We start from the raw sequence: 23,676 nt of genomic DNA on the forward strand, positions 1-23,676 counted from the left end.
TAAATGAATAAAAAAATCTATCAGATTTTTATTATAGTATATTCGTTATTTACTTATGAATAAAACGTATGCGTAACTTTTTTTATAGTTTAAGTACCGTTCATATATGAATATGACACGCAATAAAGTTTTCTTACTTAAAATATATTTTTTACATCATCTTTCATCATATATTATATTTATATATGAATAAAACGTGTATTAGTTGTCGTCATATTTTATATTCATATATGAATAAAACATTTATCAGATTTTTGTTACAGTTAATTTGTTATTCATATATGAATAAGTAGTATAAATGATACTTAAACTGTAAAAAAAATTAATTATATATTTTTATTCATAAGTGAATAACGAATGTACTGTAGCAAAAATCTGATGCATTTTTATTCACTTATAAATAACGATAGCTGAAAATATAAAAAAAATAAATTTTTTATTTTATCTTAAAAGTATATCAATATGAATGTCTATTTGTAGAGAATAAAAAATCATAAATTTTGGTATATTTAAAATCATTTTTCGATATAAATAGCTTCTTAAAAATTAAAAAAACAAAAAAAAAAACTATGTTTTTGTATATATTAAGATAATGATTAGTATAGTTTAAGGAAACATGTTTTGTTGGAAACACATGTGTATTCCTTATCCATTTCCGCTGGTACAACAAAGGCTTTTGCGGCAAAAATAAATGAGTGGCTGAGAACGATTCCCCCATTCTCAACCTTTTTTACTTTCTCAATTGAACTTACCTCTATAAAAGTTTATTGATAGTAGTCAATAGGATAAAAACAAATATATATATATATATATATATATATATATATATATATATATATATATATATATATATATTAAAATATCAACAATATATAACGGTTCCTATCATATTTTTATTGCATGTTTAGAGTTGAAGAAATAATTGAGGGACTAATACGATCACAATGACAACGACTCAGTCCATATACCAAGTCAACTAATACGACAACTAGCTGGTCCTTTTTAACAATAAAATTAAAAGATTTAGGTTATATGTGTTAATATTCAAACGATTATGTTTTTATGAAGTTATAAATAATAATTTTTTTTATACAAATTGATCAAAGTATTGTATTGTACAACTTTATAAATTATATAAATTATAATTTGTTGTTAATAAAATAAAAGAATATGAGAAAACAATCTTTAAGGTAGAGAAAATTCATAATTTTAAAACTTAGATGAATTGTACTAGAAAAAAAATTGTAAAATCGCAAGTTTCTCTAAAATAAAATATCGAATGTTTTAATGTTATTATAAATATTAAAAAAACACATTATTATATAAATTCACTTAATATTTGGCAAATATTTATATTAAGAAATATTAGATTTATTTATTCCAAATATATTATAAATGTAATTATTATATAATATACTAATTTTGAACTCAGAAATTTCTTTTTTATTTTTTTTATTTTTTGTTTGGTGGGTTTTATTCAATTATTTCCCCTTTTCCTTTATAGTGGTTTCATCTGTTCCTTTTGATACGTGTTATATACATGATTGTTACTCTGTTCCTTTTTGATACGTGTTATATGCAACATTGTTACGTGTTATGTTCTCCTCCCACCCCCACTGCATCCAATTACAAATCGACAGCAAATTTACACCGCCTCAATTCTTTACCTACTTCCTTCACCGCCTTCATTTTGCTTCCCGCTTCCGTCTCTAACACCATACACAAATCCAGTTTCTTCCTCACTTATCTCCGCCGCTTCCGTCTCGATGGTTCTGTCGGCGGCTTTCCTGTTTCCATTCTCGACTCCCTCTTCTCAAAAACGACACCTTAATCGCCGATTGAAAACTGTTGGGTTCGAGATTGACCACCGGCGTAGGCGATTCTCAGCGCACTGAGCAAAGCAGACCACGAAAGCTGTTCTTCTCCACTACGACACCAGTCCTTCCACTCCTCTTCAAGTATCGACTGTGTTCTTCCTGTGTTTTTCTTGAAGGTACGGTTTTCGATTTTCAGTCGATGGTTTCAGTTGGTTGTTGTCGGTTTTCGAATCCAACCATCGATTTCAGTTTCTTCCAATCGTCGCTTTGTACGTAGAGTCTGATTTTTTTGATTTTTTTTTTTTTTTTTTTTTTTTTTTTTTTTTTTTTTTTTGTTGCGAATGTAGGGAATAACCCTACATTCCAAGACATCCAGTAGAACCTCGCACAGGTAGCTAACACCCCCTGCTTTCTATGTATTTTCGTCATCTAATGACATCAATTGAAGTTGAAGTTGTTATTTACTTCTTCAAAACCTTTTATTTTTTTACAGAACCATAAGCGGGACTGGGAGGAAGCGATTACTCAAACCAACTCAGGTCGGTCTGACTTCCTGGGATTTAAACTAAATTTTATTATATGGTTTGTGTTTGTCCGTTGTTTCTATGAAGGGGTGTGTAAACTGTTACTGATATTTATTGAAACTAGACTTTAGTTTGGAATAAAGCTCACCCAAAGCAGCTTAGAGGAGGTTATATGTATACCTTTTTACCGTTATTGCTTTCAATTGTTAATTATCTATGCTTTTATTTTATAATCTTTGTCTGTTAAGTGGTAATTAATTGTTTTTTCAACGACAGGTAGTAACTTAAACAAAAATGAAATTGTACTTTAATGAGTCAACTGATGATAAAATTAATTTAATATATTAACTAATAATTTGATACTAACCTTTTGTGGGTAAAAGGGCTTTTAAGGACAATTTTTTTATTATTTCGACTCGAACAATCAACTGTTTCTGTTGATTTTGGGTTGTTTTAGCAGGATGATAAAGACAAGGACCATAGACAAACAATGAGATTGACCTTCTTAAGAAGCATTTGAGAGTACGTAAGAAATAAAGAACTTATTTTGTAATGATTAAGAAGGAATTTCACAAAAACCTATAATATAATCTAAATAAAGTAAAAAAACTCATTTAACTTCTTATATGTAAGTGGTATTTAATCAAGTCTCAATGTTTAACTATTGCAGAATAAAGAACTTATTTTGTAATGATTAAGAAGGAATTTCACAAAAACCTATAATATAATCTAAATAAAGTAAAAAAACTCATTTAACTTCTTATATGTAAGTGGTATTTAATCAAGTCTCAATGTTTAACTATTGCAGATGATAAGCATCCAGAATAGTAATATACTGTAAGAAGATATAAAATAGTTAATATTAACACTTTTGTATTTAGTGTATAAATTCCTGAGAAATTATGTAATATATAAAACACGTGTAAAAACTTTAAATAGTTGGTTTGTATCCAGACTCGTAAATTATATTATGAATATGCATGTAGCATGTTTGGAGTAATAATAAAGTAAAGGTATTATAGAAAAGGGTTCTCAGAGGTTTTTTTTTTTTTTTTCTTTTGTGTATTTTTTTTTTCTTTTGTGTATGGCTTAGGAGGTATAAAGGTTACGGTTCCAAACTCCTATAATCAGAGCTTTAAGTTTAAAAGGTACCATTTGATTCCTTAATTTTTTTTACTATATGATTATGTAGACAATATATATCCGAATAATGAAATGTGTAATGATTTTTTAAGATACGATACCATAATGTCAAGACTTTCTAAAAATACAATGCTTTAAGTGGCTATTGTTGAATTCGTTTAATTCTTTTTTAGAGAACTTATTTGGTTTTCTGCAGGTTATCATGTGACGAGAATTAAAATAAATAGTTTATCCTACTGCTTTAATTTTGTTATAGACAAAACTTCAAAAATGGTCACTATGGTTTTTGAAAATATCAAGTTTAGTCCTTAAGTTCAAAAAACCTTACAGATGGTCCCTGTGGTTTCAAAACTTTTAACAAATGGTCATTTTCGCTAACTCCGTTAGCTTTTGGCCGTTAAGTGAAGGGCATTTCTGTCATTTCACTACTACAGGGACCATTTATGAAGTTTTTGCCTTATTTAAAAAAAAAAATAATTATTTAATATTAAAGGGTCCCAACCCCCCCCCCCCTCTCTCTCTCTCTAGGGATGAAGAATCGAAGCGGAAAAAAACCCAGATCTGCACTCTTTCTCCTTCTAGTCAGACCCACACCTACCGGTGGTGAAGCACCACCATCGCCACTATAATTTTCAGACCACCAACCACCGCCATTGTTGCTCCGTCTCTCTCACAATTATACCCGATATAAGCCTCAACATCATCTGAAAGATGTCATACTCTTGTAAGATCTGTAACACCAAGAAGGTCGCCAAGGAGGTACGACGACAAAACCCACCACTGATCCATAACTCACTCGAGTCAACTCAGTCCCACCACCATTGCTGGAATTCGAAATAGAAATGCTCTTGATTTTCTGACCCCAGATTGGTTCTCCTTTCTCCGAATCCTTCTTAGATTTCACGAACTGGGTCACGTCGAAACTCGCCGAAAAATCCGATAAATTGCTCCCATTAGAAAAAATAAAATAGCCTCTCTCACCCATCACCCTCAAGTTCTCTATTTCTCCGACACCACCAAAATTAGAGCAAAATCACCATAATTTGACCTAAATTGGTAAGCCCAAATCAAAATCTAAAATTGAAACCTAGATTCAAGCTCTGTGTGTAATATTTGACCTAAATGGAAAGCATCATCTACATTGTCGCCTTCCTCTAAAAGCTTTGCATCTGCGAGCTTCGTCAATACAAGCTCACCAGGTTGGGATCTTCCTCCATCGATTTCAATAGGAACCAATCATTTGATTTTGATGGCACTGTTGTGGTAGCTGATAAGAAGAGGTATCTGAAACGAGGAGGCGATCGTCAATGTTCAGATGTTGTCCAAAGCTTAGTGTTTACCGCAGCTCATAAAGAGCTAGAAGAGGAGTTCATAAATGAAATAGATGAAGCTAGTGATGGTAGAGAAAAGCAACTACGTAGAGAGAAATCAATGGAGAAGAGGGAAATCTAGAGGAGAAGGAGTACAGACAAGAGAGAGGCAACTTAGGTAGAGTAAATGACGATCCATGGGTTTTTCAGTGGGTTCTGGTCGTGTTTCTGATGGCTCCAATGACTCCGATGATACTGGGTTGAGGTCTAAATTTAGGGCGATGGCTCCGGCGTTATGGGAGGTGGTTCAAGGCCAAAGGCAGGTGAATAACAAGATATGGATCTTGTTTGATACCGATCTTCTCTTTTTCTTGTTATACACAAGCTTTAGAGTAAAGAAATGGTGGTCCAGATGGTTTAGCTTCTTTGAGAGAGAGAGAGAGAGAGAGAGAGAGAGAGAGAGAGAGAGAGAGAGAGAGAGAGAGAGAGAGAGAGAGACCCCTTGCATATTAAATTTTATTTATTTATTTATTTTTTCTAAAAAAAGTAATAGAAAACCTCATAAATGGTCCCGGGTAGTTAAATGACAAAAATGCCCCTTACTTAACGGCTAAATGCTAACGGAGTGAGCCGGAAGGACCAAATGTTAAAAGTTTTGAAACCACAGGGACCATTTGTGAGGTTTTTTGAACTTAGGGACTAAACTTGATATTTTCGAAAACCACAGGGACCATTTTTGAAGTTTTGTCTTTGTTATATATATATTTCATAGGTGTTGTTCCCTGCTCTCACCTCCAGCTGCTGCTAACACATGTCTTCCGCCGTTTCCATTCACCAATTAGATTACTCCATCACACCACCAACGCCTCTATACCTAAATACCAAATGCTTTCAGTCAAAAGATCTCCACCGACTGACTCCCTGCTTTTGCTTTTGCTCCCTCTTCAACCTCTCCACCTTCTCTTTCTCTCTTCTTCCCATTCGTCTTCTACCGCTCCTCCTCCCCAAACTTGGTCGATATCTCCTAATCGGTGTCGATGTCCACCAGTACAGAATAACCCGATGAACATGCATCAGATGTGTTTTATATAGAGGCGGTTTCGATTTTTCCCACCCACCTCCACTACGTCTTCTGAAAAGTCTTCACCCGCTTCCAATTTTCTCCTGCTCTTGCTGAAAACTGTCACCGATTGAAGTCGGAACTTCCCCAACTTCACCTCCAGTTCGTTTTCTTCGGTTTCTGACCTTCCGATGTGGGCTATAATAGTGACGAGGGTTGGTAATTTCTGTTCCCGACAACGTCACTACAGGGAATCCAATTTGTGGGAAAAAGTTCTTCCATTCACTAATTGAACCTACTTTTCTCTTGCTTCTTCTTAGCACACGGATTGAAGAAAGGGTTTTGGCGGACCTTCAGTTGTTCGGTATTTGCTTCCTACCATTGTTTCGAAGGTAAGAGTTCGTTGAGGTTACTGGTAACTGTTGCTATGTTCGATCCTTTGGATTAAAATTAAAAATCTAATTGCATCGTTTTTTTCTACGGGATTTTGTAAAAAAATTATTCCTGATTGGATACTGTTTTAATCTGCAGATTAGGTGTTTCATAAAATGTAAATCTCTTTTCAATGGATAAAAAACTAAGATCGGCCCCAACTGCCATCAGCTAATTTGGTTTGGGGGGAGACAGGAGGTGAGGGAAGACAGGGAAGAGTGTAAGAGCAGGTTGATTCCATCATTTGTTTCTAAATTTCACAATTTTTAGTGTTTTTTAATCTTATTGATTCTATTCTTTGTGCTTTTTAAGTTTTGAACACCATCTGCTAGACAAAATTCTTCAACTAAAAATCCCAATCGTGTTTTTGCTTCATTTAGGCAAACACTCAGAGATATGGTGGGGGTTCATTTTGAAATCAGGTTGTTCAAGGCCAATGGCTGAAAGAAGGTTATCATGAATTCAGACGTTTTGGACGTTAGTTATGACTTTTCGTCAAAATCCAGATTAGAAGTGGAGATCTAAGTCAGGAAACCAAAACGAACAGACAAATCCCGTCCTTGATTCTTTGATTCTTAATTGGGAAAAATTGATTGTTTATTTGAATTTTATTTGTTACTTGTTTTCATCGGCCTTTATTAGATGCGGGTGGTATTTTAGTTGTGGTTTTGGGTTTGTTCTTTGGTCTTTTCTCAGTTCTTTGGTCTCTTACCCATGGTTGCAAGTGGTGGTTATCAGGCTCCTCCCACCAGATTCACAAGCAATAACTTTATTTTTGTTTGGGTTTATAAAACCCAAAAGTTGGATTTTTAGTTTGTCAATCTCTCCTCCATATTTAATAATAGACCGTACATTTCTTTAATTTTTCCTTTTTTCTTATATGACCCTTTGAAACTGAGTGACGAAGGATGATTTTTAGATGTAGTTTTACTTAAGAATCAAGGAATCAGAGTCATATTATAGATTTAGGGGCTCTTTTGTTTGGCCTCTTAATCATATCATGAAGAGGCTGGATTAGAGCGTTTGGTTGGTGCTTTTTGAACCGTTTAATCGGTTAAACATAAGAGAAAATGGTCTTGATCAGTCAGATGTGTTGACAAGTCTGGATGAAAAAGCTTCCATCTAATACCCTTACCCTTCTGTCTCGTTATATTGTTTTCTTGTGTGGCTGATCGATTTGTATGAAATTGATTTTTTCAAGCCCTAAAATCTGTTGATCTGTTCTTCCAGAGCTTTGTTCTTGCTGCTGAAATTTGTGTGAAATTGATTTCGTTTTTTGGTGCTATCTTATGATTTTGCTGTTGAATTCTCTTGTTTTTGTGTGAACTCCTAAATTTTCTCTACCCTACCCTCACCTTTACCTATCCTACATTTTTTCTTTTTAAATAATAGTATTTTTAGGTAAGACAGGGATCAAGCGCCTAACAAAAACGGGATCAAGCACGTAACAAAAACAAACAATAGGGGCCTTCCGAGTTAAAAAAATAAGTTAGGGACCACACTTGCAAAGTATCCCAAACGATAGGGATCATGCGTGTAATTTACTCTAATATATTACCCTACTTATCTAGAAAAAATATATATACATGAATAAATAGCAGACTAACTGAAAATAATAAAATTATAATTGTTTGATTTCCAACCTTGTAGATTTTCATAGAAACAATGTTTTAAATCTTGGTGCTACTAAACAAGGAACATATACATGAAAAAACCAACATAAACCGACATCCAGATAAATAGGGTAAAATAAACAATGAGACTACTTGGTTATGATGATAATTCTCGAATAAATAATTAAAAGAGTACTTGATAATGATGGTAGTTCTCAAGTGGATCGTGGAAAGAGAATACTTTGTTATTGATGATCGTAAGCGAAACAATAAAAGAGACTACTTTGTTATAACGGTAGTTCTGAAGTATAACTAATTAACTATAATATAGACTAGTTTGTTAGGACTATTGTATTGTTCAAAAGAATACATAAAATGAGGTTACTTGGATTCGATGGTGGTGCTTGGGAAATGGACTATCATTTGAAGCGGTCTTGCGAATAGGTATTAAAATGTATACTTGCTATGCACATGAGATTGTAAAAAGGGGACTTGTGATTGGGTAGTAACACCTGTTGGATATAGTGTCTAAGTCCATAACTATATTTGGTATGTACTTGACCCGACCCGACATGGTACATTTGGGTTGCATGGCATTGCAATAATTGGATAGACCAAAATGAGAGAAAAGACACTTAAGGTTTATTAATATATTATAAGCACTAATATATTAATAATATTATTTAATTAGTATTGATCAAAGAATTAATCTTGAATTAATTAAGTGATCAAAAAGAGACTAATTAAATATATGGGGTTGATTATGTAAATAATCTATTCTTGTATAGTGGGCTAATGATCCATGGTTTGTATGGATTGGGTTAAAACCCATAAGGTGCTCCATGGATAGTCCATGGGGGTTACAAACCCATGGATCATGGAATATGGAAAGCCATGACAATTAGGGTTTACATGGTGTAACCCTAATTGTGTCACAACTATATAAAGGCTCCTTGTCTAGCAAAATGGGCACTACTACAAGCAAGTAAGATGGATAGCCAATTTTTGAGTATAGTGTAATTCTCTCAAGGTTATCCCAAGAATTGTGGTGTTGTGTGAAGCATTTGAGGCATCACATTTGGGGTGCTAGGCTCACAAAGTCATCAAGGAATCCAAGCTTCTAAAAGGTACGTTATTCTACTTGAATTTTGTATTGCAAGTTATTATGAACCTTGGAAAAATCATTTTTCATGTATCTTAGTCAAACATAGATCCAAGGTTTCTATGGTTGCATGTACACCATAGGAGTGTTAGAATGCTCAAAACCCAACAGTGGTATCAGAGCCTAGGCTTGTTTGTTTGATACTTGATGCAAAATAGCTGAAAAAGTCGAAATTCTTGCTGTCTGCACAGGAGGCTCGCCGAGTTCATAGAGGGACTCGACGAGTCCAAGCATATCTTCAACCAACTCGTCGAGTAACCAACTCGGCGAGTCAGTTCTTGCACTCGACGAGTTGGCCAGACAGAGTGCAGATTTTCGATTTTTGTTGCTGGAAATGGACTAGAAACATTACCCTAAACTGTTTTGGTGTTATAAAACTTGTTTTAGATGGTGTAATGCTTATGCTAATCCATTTACAATGGCTAATATCAAAATTCCATGTTTTATATGTGTTAATATGATTCTTGAAATTTTGATATGAATGTTCATCTTCTTATGAGTTTTAGAAGATCATAGGAATTATGTGTAACTTGCTTGTAAGTATGATTCTTGATCTTAATGGCTAATCATGGAATCCATAACTTGTCCTCAAGTTATGGATAACCAAAAGTCAATTCTTTAAAAGTGTCCTTAAAGAATAAGAGGTTACATAAAAATGAAGAATCTTCATTTTAATGAACCATTAAACTCATAAGTTATGAAATGAAAGGTCTTGAATAGTTTCAATACTTGCCCTCAAGTTTTGGAATTTGTAAAGTCTTACACCCTAATACTTTAATTTCCAAATTGAACCCTAGAATTTTAAAAGTTTAAAATTCAACCCTTATACTATTATTATATTAAAAGTTTAAATATATAGATATGTATAAGAATAAGTCAGTCTTACCGTTAGTAGGCCTCATTCACGAAGCCGGTCTATAAGGGGGTATAAGGTTGTTGCCTATAAAATGACAGCTTAATGGGTGTCCACTCTCACCCACCGCTTCCTTGACTGGTGGAGGGTCGTTAGCCGAACGGGTAGGACAAGGAATTTAAATCTTCATTAAAAGTCTAATGAAATTATAAAGTAACTACACTTTAATAATTCCCAATCTTAGTTACTTTAGGAAAACGTGAAATAGGTGCTAATCCATGAAATTACACTTCGTACCTTACCAAGTCGTTAGTAGAGCGCGTGTGGTTAACCGACACACTAACAAGGACTAGTAAGAGTGACAAAGGGTAACTTAATTTTATCATAGATCGGTGGAGCGCGTGTGTTTAACCGGCACTTCGATTAGGTGATAAAGAGTTAAGGGTACGAAATCAATTTGCATGGTTATTCACACCTTGTTTGTGATCCTCGGCATCCCAGTCACAAAATTGAGAGGGCACATTCGAGATTCAAACATGCCATTGAAAGTTCAATGTATCTCAAAAGATCTAGGAATTTCAAATCTAATAAAACGTAATAATTTATTTCGTTTTCCTGGTGGAAATTGGTAAATCATCGTTTACCTACCTTCAAATATTTTATAGCTTGGATTACGGCATCCCTCTTCCAACTATAAATAGTTTGTTGGATCCTAGCCTTAATACTTCATTTGGGTGACTTATTAAGGACTCTTTATCTAATAAAACTTGTCTTTCTTTCTTTTCAGATGTCTTCCAACACTACTTCTGGCTCAAACCCTACATGCTCCTTTTCCCTAATGAACTTGTGTGGGAAAATCACTTTTGATGGTTCAAATTTCAATGAATGGATTAGGAACATCAGAATGATTACTCGCTATGAGGGCAAAGAGTATGTTCTTGATAAGGAGCTAAAGGTTATCGATGAGTCAACTGCTACTCCTGAGGAGATTGCTGAGTACACTACCCATAAGAAAGATGCCACTAAAGTGTCTTGCATCATGTTGGCAACAATGACAGCAGAACTCCAGAAATCCTATGAAGATTTCTACCCTTTTGAGATGTACCAGGATCTGATGGATAGGTACCATCAGAGTGCTCGTCAGGAGAGGTATGAAATCATTTCCTCCATGATAACAGCTAGGATGAAAGAGGGAGAATCCCTCACCGGTCACTTGCTAAAAATGCAAAGGTTCGTGGACCGGTTATTGAAGCTTAATGTGGACTTCCCTGAGGACATGGCGATTGACATCATTCTCCTTCCTTACCTCCAAGTTATGATCAGTTTCGTATGACTTATCATATGAACAAGGAAGAAGTCACACTAAGTAAACTTCAAGGACTTTTAAGGACCGCTGAAAGTGGCCTTAAATCAGCTGTTACTCCTACTCCTACTACTGCCCATGTCTTGGCAATTGGGCAGGGAAAGGGGAAGAAGAGAAAGACCCCTTCGAAGGGTACCAAGGGAAAGTCTCTTGATGACTCCTCTTCAAGTGGAACCAAGAAAGGTTCCATTCCTCCTTCTTCAAACCCAAAGGAAGCACAATGCTTCTACTGCCAGGAAAAGGGGCACTGGAAACGAAGCTGCCCCAAATACTTGCAGGATGTAAAGGATGGGAAAGTTAAACCCACCCATGAAGGTATTTACACTATATTGTCTAATAACTCATTGAAAAATAACTCTTGGGTGCTTGATACAGGTTGTGGTATTCATATTTGTACTGATTTGTAGGGCCTAAGAAGAAGTGAGAAAGTGGAGCACGGGAAGAAAAACTTAATCATGGGGAACAGGAAAGCATCACCTGTTACCAAGATAGGAGTTTATTCTTTATTGCTTAATAATGGGTTAATGTTAGATTTGAATAAATGTTATTACTCGTCTGAAATGGCGAGAAATATTATTTCCTTTCATGGCTTGTACAAACAAGGGTTTTCCTTTTCATTTGATAATGATAATGGTGCTATTAATGTTTATTACAATGATGCATTTTACTTTAAAGCATTACCTTGTGATGGTGTATATGAAGTTGTGAATGTTGTAGATAATCTAGGAAATAATGTGTTGTGTATTGATTCTTCAAATAGCTTAGACAAAGCATCCTTGTGGCATTGTCGTCTTGGACATGTCAACAAGAAGCGCATAGGCCAACTCCAGAAGGATGGAGTTTTGGAATCATTTGACCTAAAGTCGGATGATAGTTACGAGTCTTGTTTACTTGGAAAAATGACAAAGTCACCCTTCACTGGTACTTGTGAGAGGGGTGAGGGTTTTTTCGACCTCATACACACTGATGCGTGTGGACCCTTCAAGATTGCCACAAGAGATGCTGATCGGTATTATGTGACTTTTACTGATGATTATAGTAGATATGGATATATCTATTTAATCAAGCATAAGTCAGAGACCTTTGAGAAATTCAAAGAGTTTAAGCAGGAAGTGGAGAATCAACTGGGAAGGAACATCAAGATGCTCCGATCCGATCGGGGAGGAGAGTATCTTAGTATCGAGTTCCTTGACTATCTTAAGGAATGTGGGATTGTCTCACAACTGACACCTCCTAGGACACCACAGCTGAATGGTGTCGTAGAGAGGCGCAATCGAACCTTATTGGAGATGGTTCGTTCCATGATGAGTCGAGCTTCGTTACCAATCTCATTCTGGGGGTATGCCTTAGAGACTGCCGCCCACATCCTTAATCTAGTCCATACAAAGAAGGTTGCCAAAACACCTCATGAGATGTGGACTGGGAAAGTTCCCAACTTGGACCACATCAAGATTTGGGGTTGCGATGCTTTCATGAGGCGCGAGTCTCACGACAAGCTCGAACCTCGAAGCGAGAGATGTATTTTCATCGGCTACCCACAGAATTTCCTATGGTTACCTCTTCTACAGACCCAGTGAGAATGTGGTCTTTGTGGCATGGAGAGTAGTCTTTCGTGAGAGAGAATTTATAAGCCAAGGAGACAGTGGGAGGCAAATTGACCTTGAAGAGCTTCAAGAGTCAAGCGGTGAAGGAACCTCAAACACTAGCGACCAACCTGAGGAGGAAACTCCTGTTGATCCGATAGATGAGCCCATACCTCTAAGGCGTTCCACGAGAGTTAGGAATGCACCTGAGCATTACTATGGTTTCCATATTACTACAGAAGGTGATACACTTATCAGTGATAGTACACTGGTAGGTCTGGATGAACCTAACAGCTACACGGAAGCCATGGCAGGCCCTGAGGCTGCTAAATGGAAAGAGGCTATGAACAGCGAGATACAGTCCATGTATGACAATCAAGTTTGGATCTTGGTTGATAATGTACCAGGTCGTAAGACAGTCGGGTGTAAATGGATTTTCAAGAAGAAGACCGACATGGATGGTAATGTACACACTTATAAGGCGCGACTGGTTGCAAAGGGCTATTCTCAAACTCCAGGAGTTGATTATGATGAGACCTTTTCACCAGTAGCAAAGATTAAGTCTATTAGGGTTATGTTGGCCATTGCTGCATTTCATGACTATGAAATATGGCAAATGGATGTCAAAACCGCCTTCCTTAATGGAAAGTTGGCTGAGGATGTTTACATGAGTCAGCCAGAGGGTTTTGTCAGTACAGAGAACCCTAATAAGGAGTGCAAGCTTGAGAAATCCATCTATGGGTTGAAACAAGCACCTCGCAGATGGAATCTTTGCTTCGATGAGAAAGTCAAGGAGTTTGGTTTTTCGAGGAGTAAGGATGAGTCCTGTGTATATGTTAGGGCTAGTGGGAGTATAGTTAGCTTCTTGGTGTTGTATGTGGATGACATACTACTCATACGAAATGACATCCCAACCTTGTAGGAGATTAAGTCCTGGCTTGGGAAGTGTTTCGCTATGAATGACCTTGGGGAAACTGCCTATATCCTAGGGATAAGGATATTGAGAGACAGGAGTAAGAGACTAATTGGACTTAGTCAGAGTACTTACTTGGATAAGGTACTGAAGAGGTTCAGTATGCAGGATTCCAAGAAAGGGGAATTACCAATCTAGAGTAACGCTAAACTGAGTAAGACTCAGAGTCCGAGTATAGAGGATGAGATAGCTGAGATGAGTCATGTACCATATGCTTCCGCTGTGGGCTCAATCATGTATGCTATGACTTGTACTCGCCCTGATGTGGCCTTTGCCTTGAGCATGGTCAGTAGATATCAAGGGAACCCTGGCAAGGCTCTCTGGACTGCGGTAAAGAACATTATCAAGTATCTGCGAAGGACTAAGGACTGGGTCCTTACCCTTGGTGGCAGTGATGACTTGAGAGTGGTAGGATACAGCGATACTAGCTTTCAGACTGATAGGGATAATTTCCGCTCTCAGTCAGGCTGGGCCTTATCCTAAATGGAGGAGCAATTACATGGAAAAGTTCCAAACAGGAGACGGTAGCTGATTTAACTTGCGAATCAGAGTATATAGAAGAAAGCGAGGAAGCAAAGGAGGCGATATGGCTAAAGAACTTCATTGGAGACCTTGGAGTTGTACCAGCTATAAAAGAGCCAATGGAAATTTTTTGTGACAGCGAAAGTGCGGTTGCCTTAGCTAAGGAACCAAGGGATCACGAGAGATCTAGACACATTGACAAAAAATACCATTTCACTAGACATCGTATAGAAGAAGGACTCCTCGTGGCTAAGAGGGTATAATCATATGAGAACCCAACAGATCCCCTCACGAAGGGACTGAATAGGGTTAAGCATTTACAGCATGCCAGGCGCATCAGGCTGAAGGATGATATTAGTTTTAATAATTAGATAGTTTTGTGAAACTTGTAAAATGTAATTGACATTTGATGATTAAATAAAAGTTGTTATTTATTTATGAGTAAAGTGTTACTATCTTATATTAATCGTTTACTATTGTTTCAATTTTGCATGTTTTGACTTCCAGGATAATTATATTATTCAAACTCTCCACAGCCAGTCATACTTTGGAAGTAGGTATTGAATTAAGACTATCATGAATTGTTATTTGTAGACTGTCTAAGGTGTATTAGATATAGCAATGGTTGCTGCAACATTCATGAGTGCTCATAAGTTCTGAGTATTAGACTCAACCCACGCTCACTTGTATCATTTCATGGAATTTATTTCGAGTGATCGTGAGACGGTAATATCTTATAAATCTTCAAACCTAGAAATATGAGTTGTTGACTATGAATTGGTTATACATTGATTGTACGAAAACGCATTGGTAACTCGATGTTATAAAACGTGCTTTTGTGCATAATTCAATAAGTAGTCAGTACAAGCATATGAGTCGAAGTTTATCTGTTGCTTCTAGGATTAGAAGCGATATCTGGGCCCCTCGATGATTTTGTTTTGACCTATGTACCGGGCCCGATCAGAACCTAATTGATGTGTTCAATTTAGGTCTATATCAAACAAATCAGAGATCGAGAAACAACTGCTGGACAATAAGTACGACATTGTTCCATGTATTTGTTCGGTTGATATCTTGAGAGCAGAGGATTATATGATCACTTATCTTAAATGGCGTATCATCATCATCATCTTAGTTCCAAGAGACTTTGAAAGAGCTACGATTGCTAGTCGGATTCTGAAGTCATATTTACAACTATAGTTATTAGACTTATCCAAGTGGGAGACTGTTGGATATAGTGTCTAAGTCCATAACTATATTTGGTATGTACTTGACCCGACCCGGCATGGTCCATTTGGGTTGCATGACATTGCAATAATTGGATAGACCAAAATGAGAGAAAGGACACTTAAGGTTTATTAATATATTATAAGCACTAATATATTAATAATATTATTTAATTAGTATTGATTAAAGAATTAATCTTGAATTAATTAAGTGATCAAAAAGAGACTAATTAAATATATGGGGTTGATTATGTAAATAATCTATTCTTGTATAGTGGGCTAATGATCCATGGTTTGTATGGATTGGGTTAAAACCCATAAGGTGCTCCATGGATAGTCCATGGGGGTTACAAACCCATGGATCATGGAATATGGAAAACCATGACAATTAGGGTTTACATGGTGTAACCCTAATTGTGTCACAACTATATAAAGGCTCCTTGTCTAGCAAAATGGGCACTACTACAAACAAGTAAGAGGGATAGCCAATTTTTGAGTATAGTGTAATTCTCTCAAGGTTATTCCAAGAATTGTGGTGTTGTGTGAAGCATTTGAGGCATCACATTTGGGGTGCTAGGCTCACAAAGTCATCAAGGAATCCAAGCTTCTAAAAGGTATGTTATTCTACTTGAATTTTTTATTGCAAGTTATTATGAACCTTGGAAAAATCATTTTGCATGTATCTTAATCAAACATAGATCCAAGGTTTCTAGGGTTGCATGTAAACCATAGGAGTGTTAGAATGCTCAAAACCCAACAATACCTTTATGCCTATACTTGACATGTACAAGATAATAAGATCAGTACTAGAAAATTAGAAACTTGAGTTTCAACCACAGATTTCGCGACAGATAAATTCTCTAGCAACTTGATTCAAGTTTCACGAAATTGGTGTAAGTTTCCTTTCCTCCCAAATTTGCTTTATGTGACAACCGTCAATTTTGGTCAAACAACGTCAAATAAAGTCAGAAAGTCAACTCGGTCAACTCAACTAGTACTAGTACGTCAAATTGGTGTAAGTTTCCGCACCTAAGCTGCTTGCAACAGCTAGATCGACAGGTCTGGGATGACAAATGCCATAACATCCTGACGCCTGAGGAACGTTGTAACATGCCACCTATATCGTTAGCACGGTTATGATAACTCACATGGGGAGACAACGATATATTTAGTTTAAGGAAAAACATTTCTTCAAACGGTTTATATATGAATGAAACTGCATATTACTATTTTAAGTATGGAAAATACTTGTACATTTCAGTCTTGGAGCATTTTAAGACTACGACTCATTTTAATGGAAAATATCGGATTTTCTGGAAATAAAAACTATTACTTTACAAAGAAAGGTTTTACTATTACTCTTACAAACTCTTATGAACTCACCAACTTAATTGTTGACAATTTTTCAAGCAACTTGTATTCTCAGGTAATCACTAAAACAGGTAACTATCAACTTTTGAGGATGGGACGTTAAGGCGTCAGACAAATCATTTTTATCATCATAATGTAATTTATTTTGAAACATGTAACTCATAAAACAGTGTAACCTTATCAATAATATTTATGGTGGTTGTGTTTGCTTTGGTCACTATTAGTCTCTATGTTATGATACAACACATGAAAGTCATCCTCCCATGAACGTTTCCTCCATCCTGGTTTGGGGGTGTGGCAGATTGGTATCAGAGCATTGTTTATAGTGAACTAAGTATATCAAACCATGTAAGATATACAATAGGACTAAAATCTCTGACTAAAACATTTTTTTTCGTACAAGTATATTTTTAAAAATACAAAAGTATAAGTACATGCATATATACTAGAGCAGTGTCATAATGAAAACAAGACAAAAGTTTAAGATAAGTCGAACACTACGAGTAGACCTTGGAGTATGTAATCAGATCTGGGATAAATATAGCCTGATCAACTATATTTATCCAAGATGTGACTAACGTATGCCGAGGAATGGTTATAGTGAACGACAAGTTTAAAACTTACCAACACTTCATACAAAGAATCACTAGGAACCGTACATAAAGTTTAAAATACTATAAGAGTATTTTATGATACTATAGAACCATACACTTAAATACTTTATGTGCCTCTTACGCCTATTCTCGCATAGACATTATGGCAGGATTTCACTTACCAGGAGATCTCTACTTTCCCAACCAGGGAAACGGTGGTTGGATTGAGGCAGACCCTAAGGAAGATCCAGAAGAGGAAGAAGATGAAGAGGAAGTTCAGGAAGACTCCGACTCAGAACCCGAGGTCTACAATCCACCCCAAGTCACCCGAAACCCCACTCACAGACATAACTTCCAGAGCCCGACACCCCGATGGGTAGTAGATTTGAGGAGATGGAGCTTGGAACGGGGCCATCGCCCTCCTTATGGTATGAAACGAGGCTTCTACAACCTCGACAGAGGGGGTTCAGCAGACAAGGCTCTCCCTGTCATGATTTGTTGCATCGCTCGCCATGGTGAGCAGGCAATGACATCCATCAACCAGATCATTGAGGTTGGTGCCACCGTCGAGGTCACCGCAGTTCGTCTTTGTCGTTTGGACGAAGATCATGATCGGACCAGGGATCACATTGAGGCCCTTCAGGAGGAGTTTACCGCGACCCGAGCCAAGACGAGGGAGTTCCGGGAACGTTAGGCCACGATGGAGAGATGTGTGATTGAGGCAGAACGCCAAGTGGCGGAAGCCATAGGGGAGTCTAGAGCGATGCAGGCACACATGGCAACTCTACGAGGACTCGAGGACACCACACGCTGCGAGTAGTTCTTACACTACTCACATTTTGTTATAGATTAGGTTTCCGAGTAAGCGTTGGTGCTAGTCTTTTCTGTATGTAGGTTCAACCCTGCGAATAAGTGATTACACTATGCAAGGAGTCGTTATGTTGTCAAAATTTTCCTTTACATTGATGTATTATAGACCAGCATCAAGGTCAAAATTTCCAAACACTATGTACTAAAATATATCAATGAAATTGGCATGCATTTTATTTCATTGGGGTGTTACTATTAAATTCATAAGATGATTTTACAATTTTTTTACTTATTATAGTGGAATTCTATTATGAATTGCTTACAAGATACTTTAAAGTCGGAACATAATGCACATAGAACTAAAATAATATAGTTCGATGACACCAGACTTAGAACCACTATTGAAGACTTATCATTGTTTCGTCTTTGAACTCTATAACAGAAGGATGCCACCGCAAAGAATTTTAAGACGGGTTGTAAATACCTCAGCAGCTGCACCACCACCGCCACCACCTCAACAGGTGGATTCTGTTGTCTTTCAAGCTGCTGTAACAGTCGCTATGACCGCAGCCATGACATAGAATTGTACTTATGGTATCAATGGGGCAGGAAACGGTACAAATAGCTCTAATCAGGGAGAAATCCAGGGACGCCGAAGAGGATGTACCTATAAGGACTTCTCATACTGCAAGCCAAAGCCCTTCTATGGAAACGGAGGCGTCATTACCCTAACAAGGTGGTTCGAGAAGACCGAGTTAGTTTTCGATATTTGTGCATGCCCAGAAGAAAGCAAGGTCAAATCCGCAGCCTGTACATTTGTTGACGGGGCCCTCTCATGGTGGAACGGTCATGTCAAGTCACTAACTCTCCCAGTGGCCAACGCTATGAGCTGGGAGGAACAGAAAGTCATGATGCTAGCAGAATACTGCCTGAGGGGCGAGGTTCAGAAACTGGAACAAGAACTATGGATCCTCACAATGAAAGGCTCCGATATAGCAGCCTACACTACTAGGTTCAGTGACTTGACGGTTCTGTGCCCCGGGATGGTCACCCCGAAGAGTAATAATGGGTCACATTAAAGTGATAATGCTAAATAACATATGATACTAATGGGTCACACTAACAACAACTTGATATAATTGATTATTTATTAGAAATTTATTTTAATAAATATTCAATAAAACTCTTATAATTAAATTGAGAATTATTTATTTCATGGAAATAATAAATTTCATTAGTAAGTAACTTAATATATATCATATGGTATGATTTATAAGTCATGTACAAACTTTTGGACTAGTTGAATCCTCTTTGTTTTTTTCCTAAAAGACAAGGTTTATATTTTATAAAAGATTGACTTTCTTTCTTCTTTTTTATGCAATTTTCGAGATATGCATAAAAAGAAGAAGTGTATGACTTGTCTAATCATGTTTTAAAGGAATGGGAGACATGCTTATGACAAGGAGACAAGTTTATCTAAAGTTGAAGGAACCAATGGTTAATAACTTCACTTTTAGGCACTATAAATATGAGACTTCCACTCTTGAATTTTTGCCTCATTCTTTCTTCCAATGGCTAAGAGCTCCATGAGAGACTCTCCATCTCTTCTTTGCTTTGAGTTATTGAAGATTACTTGCATATCTTTTGCTCTCTTGAAGTTCATATTGGTTATGAACTTCAAGCTTAAGAATTTAAGAGTTTTGGACTAGCATCTACATCAAGTTGAGTCATTGTTGGTGTCTCAAAGGTTCCACATTCTTCATCAACTTCCCAGCCTCCCAAGAGGACCCAAAGAACTACAAAGGTTGTTATTTCTTCATCCTTCCTTTGGTTGGTGTTTAATCTTTCTATAACTTGCAAGAAGATCCTTGGTGGGTATAAAATGTTTATGTTATTTCAAAATTAAAGTCTTCCGTTGTCATAATTTTTCTAGTTTATGAAACTATTTTTGAACTAAAAACCAACAAGTGGTATCAGAGCCATCTTGCAAGTTTGGTTAGATTTTTGATTTTTGGAAATATTAGTTTTTGGAGAATATGAATAACTTGTTTTTGTATAAAAATAAGTTCATACATATTTTCTATGACAACTTTATAATTGTTATTTTTTTATGTGACAAAAGTTTATGCATCTTTTGTCATTTAAATTTGTCTTAGAAAAACAAAGGTTGCTTGATGTGTATATTGATGTATATGATGTGCACAAACTAGCCAAGGACCAATGTGTTGTTATGTTGGTTATTTTTGTTCTAAAATGGTTGTAATAATTTATTTATTCATATGGTATGTAATAATTAAATATATTAGATTTTCTTGTTTATTTTTGTAAAGTAATAGATTAGTTTTTAGAAATAATTTATTTGTACAAAGATGTAACAAGAAATGAAGTTATAACCATTTTTTGAAGACAAAAGGAAAATTTTCGAGTTCAACATCTGCTGGGCAGAACATGACACTTTATGAAAAGTGTCATGAATGCTACACATGTGCTGAAAAAGTGCTGAACAGAAAGATGACACTTTCTGAAACGTGTCATGAAACATGCAGTCTTTCCTTTAAAGAAGCTTTTCAAATCTTTTGCAAGCAATGGGTGTTTACTCAAGTGGGAGCTTCTTCACAAACATTACAAAATATTTTTGGTCCCCTTAAATGTCCCTTTACGAATGGACTTGACATTTTTTTGTTGCTCACAAAAATGTCATTAGTTGGTTATTTTATGCACATATCTTTTTATGCATGTTTGTGTTGTTTATTTTATGCAATTATTATGTGTGGTTGATAAATTAGTTTTTCACATGCTAAAAGAATTTTGGACAAAATAAACATCATATGGAGTTTGGGTTTTCAAAATTGGACATAAGATGTAACAAGTTATTATTTTAAAATAAAACCCGGTTTTATAAAATCGTAAATAATGACAAATTTTGAAATACTCCATTATAAGTTTTTAAACGGTGATTTTTACAACTTATACAAACTCCAAATATATAAGTAATAAAATGAAGTTTTATTAAAGATATAAAAGGCTCAACTGCATTCAAACTTAATATCGGTCATTAAAATTGAATTGCGCCAAATTATATAAAAAAAACTAGCTTTTTATATAGAACCTTTAAAAATGATTTTCTTTTGAAAATGATACCATTGTTTATTATATGCATGTAATAACCATAATATCATATGTTTTTTAAACTAGAATTATAAAACATACAAAAGACCCTTTTTACAAACCTCAAATCTATGCAATCCTTTTGAAGAACACTCGCACGTCTCTTGTATGCACTAGTGTGATAAATGATAGCTAACCGTTTAGTGTTATATTTTGATGGTCGGGGTGTCTTCGCGATTTCTATAACCAAGTTATACGCCGATTACACAAGTTTTTCAAATTGGATGATTTGATCGGAAATCTTTTGTGATAAAGGATACCTAAGCAACAGAGTTCCGAGGCATATATGAGATCAAACATGTCTAATTAAATTTGTTATTAGCGATCCCATAAATCTAGGAATTATATGGTGATATATAATTGATAATTGATATCTACCGAGTTGAATTCAAATGGACGGGATAAAGGATACCTAACCATTTATTTGTTTTGTAACTTGGATCCTAGACTTTGATAATTAATGTTTTTGGAAACTAAAAGGGTATTAATTATTAAAGATTAAATATTGAAAATACTAAATGAATTTTGTTAAAATTTTGTAGTTAAATAATCCATTCTCATTATCATGAATTGTCATTTTCTTGAATGACTTAATGAAACAATAACATTCAATAGATACAACTTCAATGAATTGGTTCATGTCTTAAGAGACAATCTCGTAAGAGATATGAAATTGCATACACTTAAAGGTCTTAGTTCTAAACTATTTGCTTTGAGCAATGAACCTGAATATGATACCTAGTAAAGGCATCACCGTGATGCTTAAGATGCTTCTAACATCAAGCTAGGAATAGTTATTCATGACTTCTAGGAAGTCTTGGATAATTTAAACATATATCTGATGATATAACAGGTTAGCAATATTCGAATAAATACGGTGATGTTTTATTTAAAGCTAGTTTAAACAATGGAATAATACAAGGCTAAAAGAATCACCTTGTGTGATCCACGAGGCCCATGCTTTATAGTCTGAACACCTTTAAGCCCAAGAAATATACTAAAGCCCACATAGATAGACCTTGTTTCTTTTGTGAAGAAATTGGACACTGGAAGAGGATTTACTCCTCTTATTTGGAAAGAAAGTTTAGAAGAGACTAGTACTTCTAGTATCTACTGGATAGAACTCATACTTTTCATATACCACTTAGGTACTTGGTACTTAAATGTTAATCTAAAATTTGTAAATGGCTTGAAAATATTTATTGAAGAGTAACCAAGCTGAGCACAATCAAGTTGGAACCACACTCTCGGAGTTTAGGTTATTATTTATGCTTGGGACATAAATTACTTGTAATGTAAAACAATATATGTTTTGGAACAAAGTATGTTTTAATTTAGCATCTCTAAATTTATGTCTCGGTTATTTTATTCAAATGTTTGATCATTTACTTAATCGTTTGTCATCAAGATAATATTCATATTCTGAAATGATTAACTTCTATTTATGAGACTAGATATCTTAATAGAATTATGAAGTAAATATCAACATTTTATAAATAAAATCAAGTTCTATATACAAGAACTTTTGACTTAAACTTGTTTTAAATCAAACTTATCTTGGACATTGATATCTTTATTATATAAATGGCATTCACATATTCCAACTTCAAGAAAGGGATATTTGAAGGCAAATAATGTAGCTTACTTGACATATGTGAACCTTATTTATATGTAAAGGATTCATAATGATATTTTCACTAAGGTGTAGAGAAAATAATTAAGGAACAATACACTTTGGTGTATGACTTCCTTTCTAATGAATGTCTGAGATTAAGCACAAGATACCAAATCAACATTGTTAACAACTATAGTAGTTTAATTATATTTTACATGGTAAAACATAATTGTGAAATCTTTGTTGAAGGTTTCAAAAAGTTGAGATACAAACCGGTAAGAACCATCTAAGGCCTTAATGATAATAAAGGATGAATTAAATCTTACTTGGTATGATTTACTTTCTAGTCGGTAGAAATATCCTCCTTTAAATCTTTTTGGGATAATACTTCAATCACTATTAATTGTATCTTGAATACAAATATCAACTAATAAGTAGATTAAACATTTTATAAGATTAAGTATGGAAAGGCTCCATCCTCATCTTACTCAATGTTTTATGGATTTGAAGCCGATGTTGGACTAAAGCTTCTGATCCT

At 35.4% G+C, this 23,676-nt stretch overlaps 1 long non-coding RNA gene across 2 annotated transcripts; it reads left to right on the plus strand.

Annotated features, from left to right (window-relative positions):
• Nucleotides 1-1,556: 1,556 nt before the first annotated feature.
• LOC145136863 (uncharacterized) lies at nt 1,557-7,148 on the plus strand. Of its 2 annotated transcripts, XR_013720750.1 has the most exons (6): nt 1,557-1,993; nt 2,165-2,208; nt 2,311-2,356; nt 5,567-6,246; nt 6,386-6,516; nt 6,667-7,148. It is a non-coding gene; the product is annotated as an uncharacterized LOC145136863 (long non-coding RNA). The 2 variants fall into 2 exon arrangements; XR_013720751.1 differs by lacking the exon at nt 2,165-2,208 and having other exon boundaries at nt 1,558-1,993.
• The last annotated feature ends 16,528 nt before the right edge of the window (nt 7,149-23,676 follow it).

This window comes from Lactuca virosa, chromosome 9, assembly GCF_052849685.1.
Source record: "Lactuca virosa cultivar CGN04683 chromosome 9, Lactuca_virosa_CGN04683_v6, whole genome shotgun sequence".
Taxonomy (NCBI): Eukaryota; Viridiplantae; Streptophyta; class Magnoliopsida; order Asterales; family Asteraceae; genus Lactuca; species Lactuca virosa.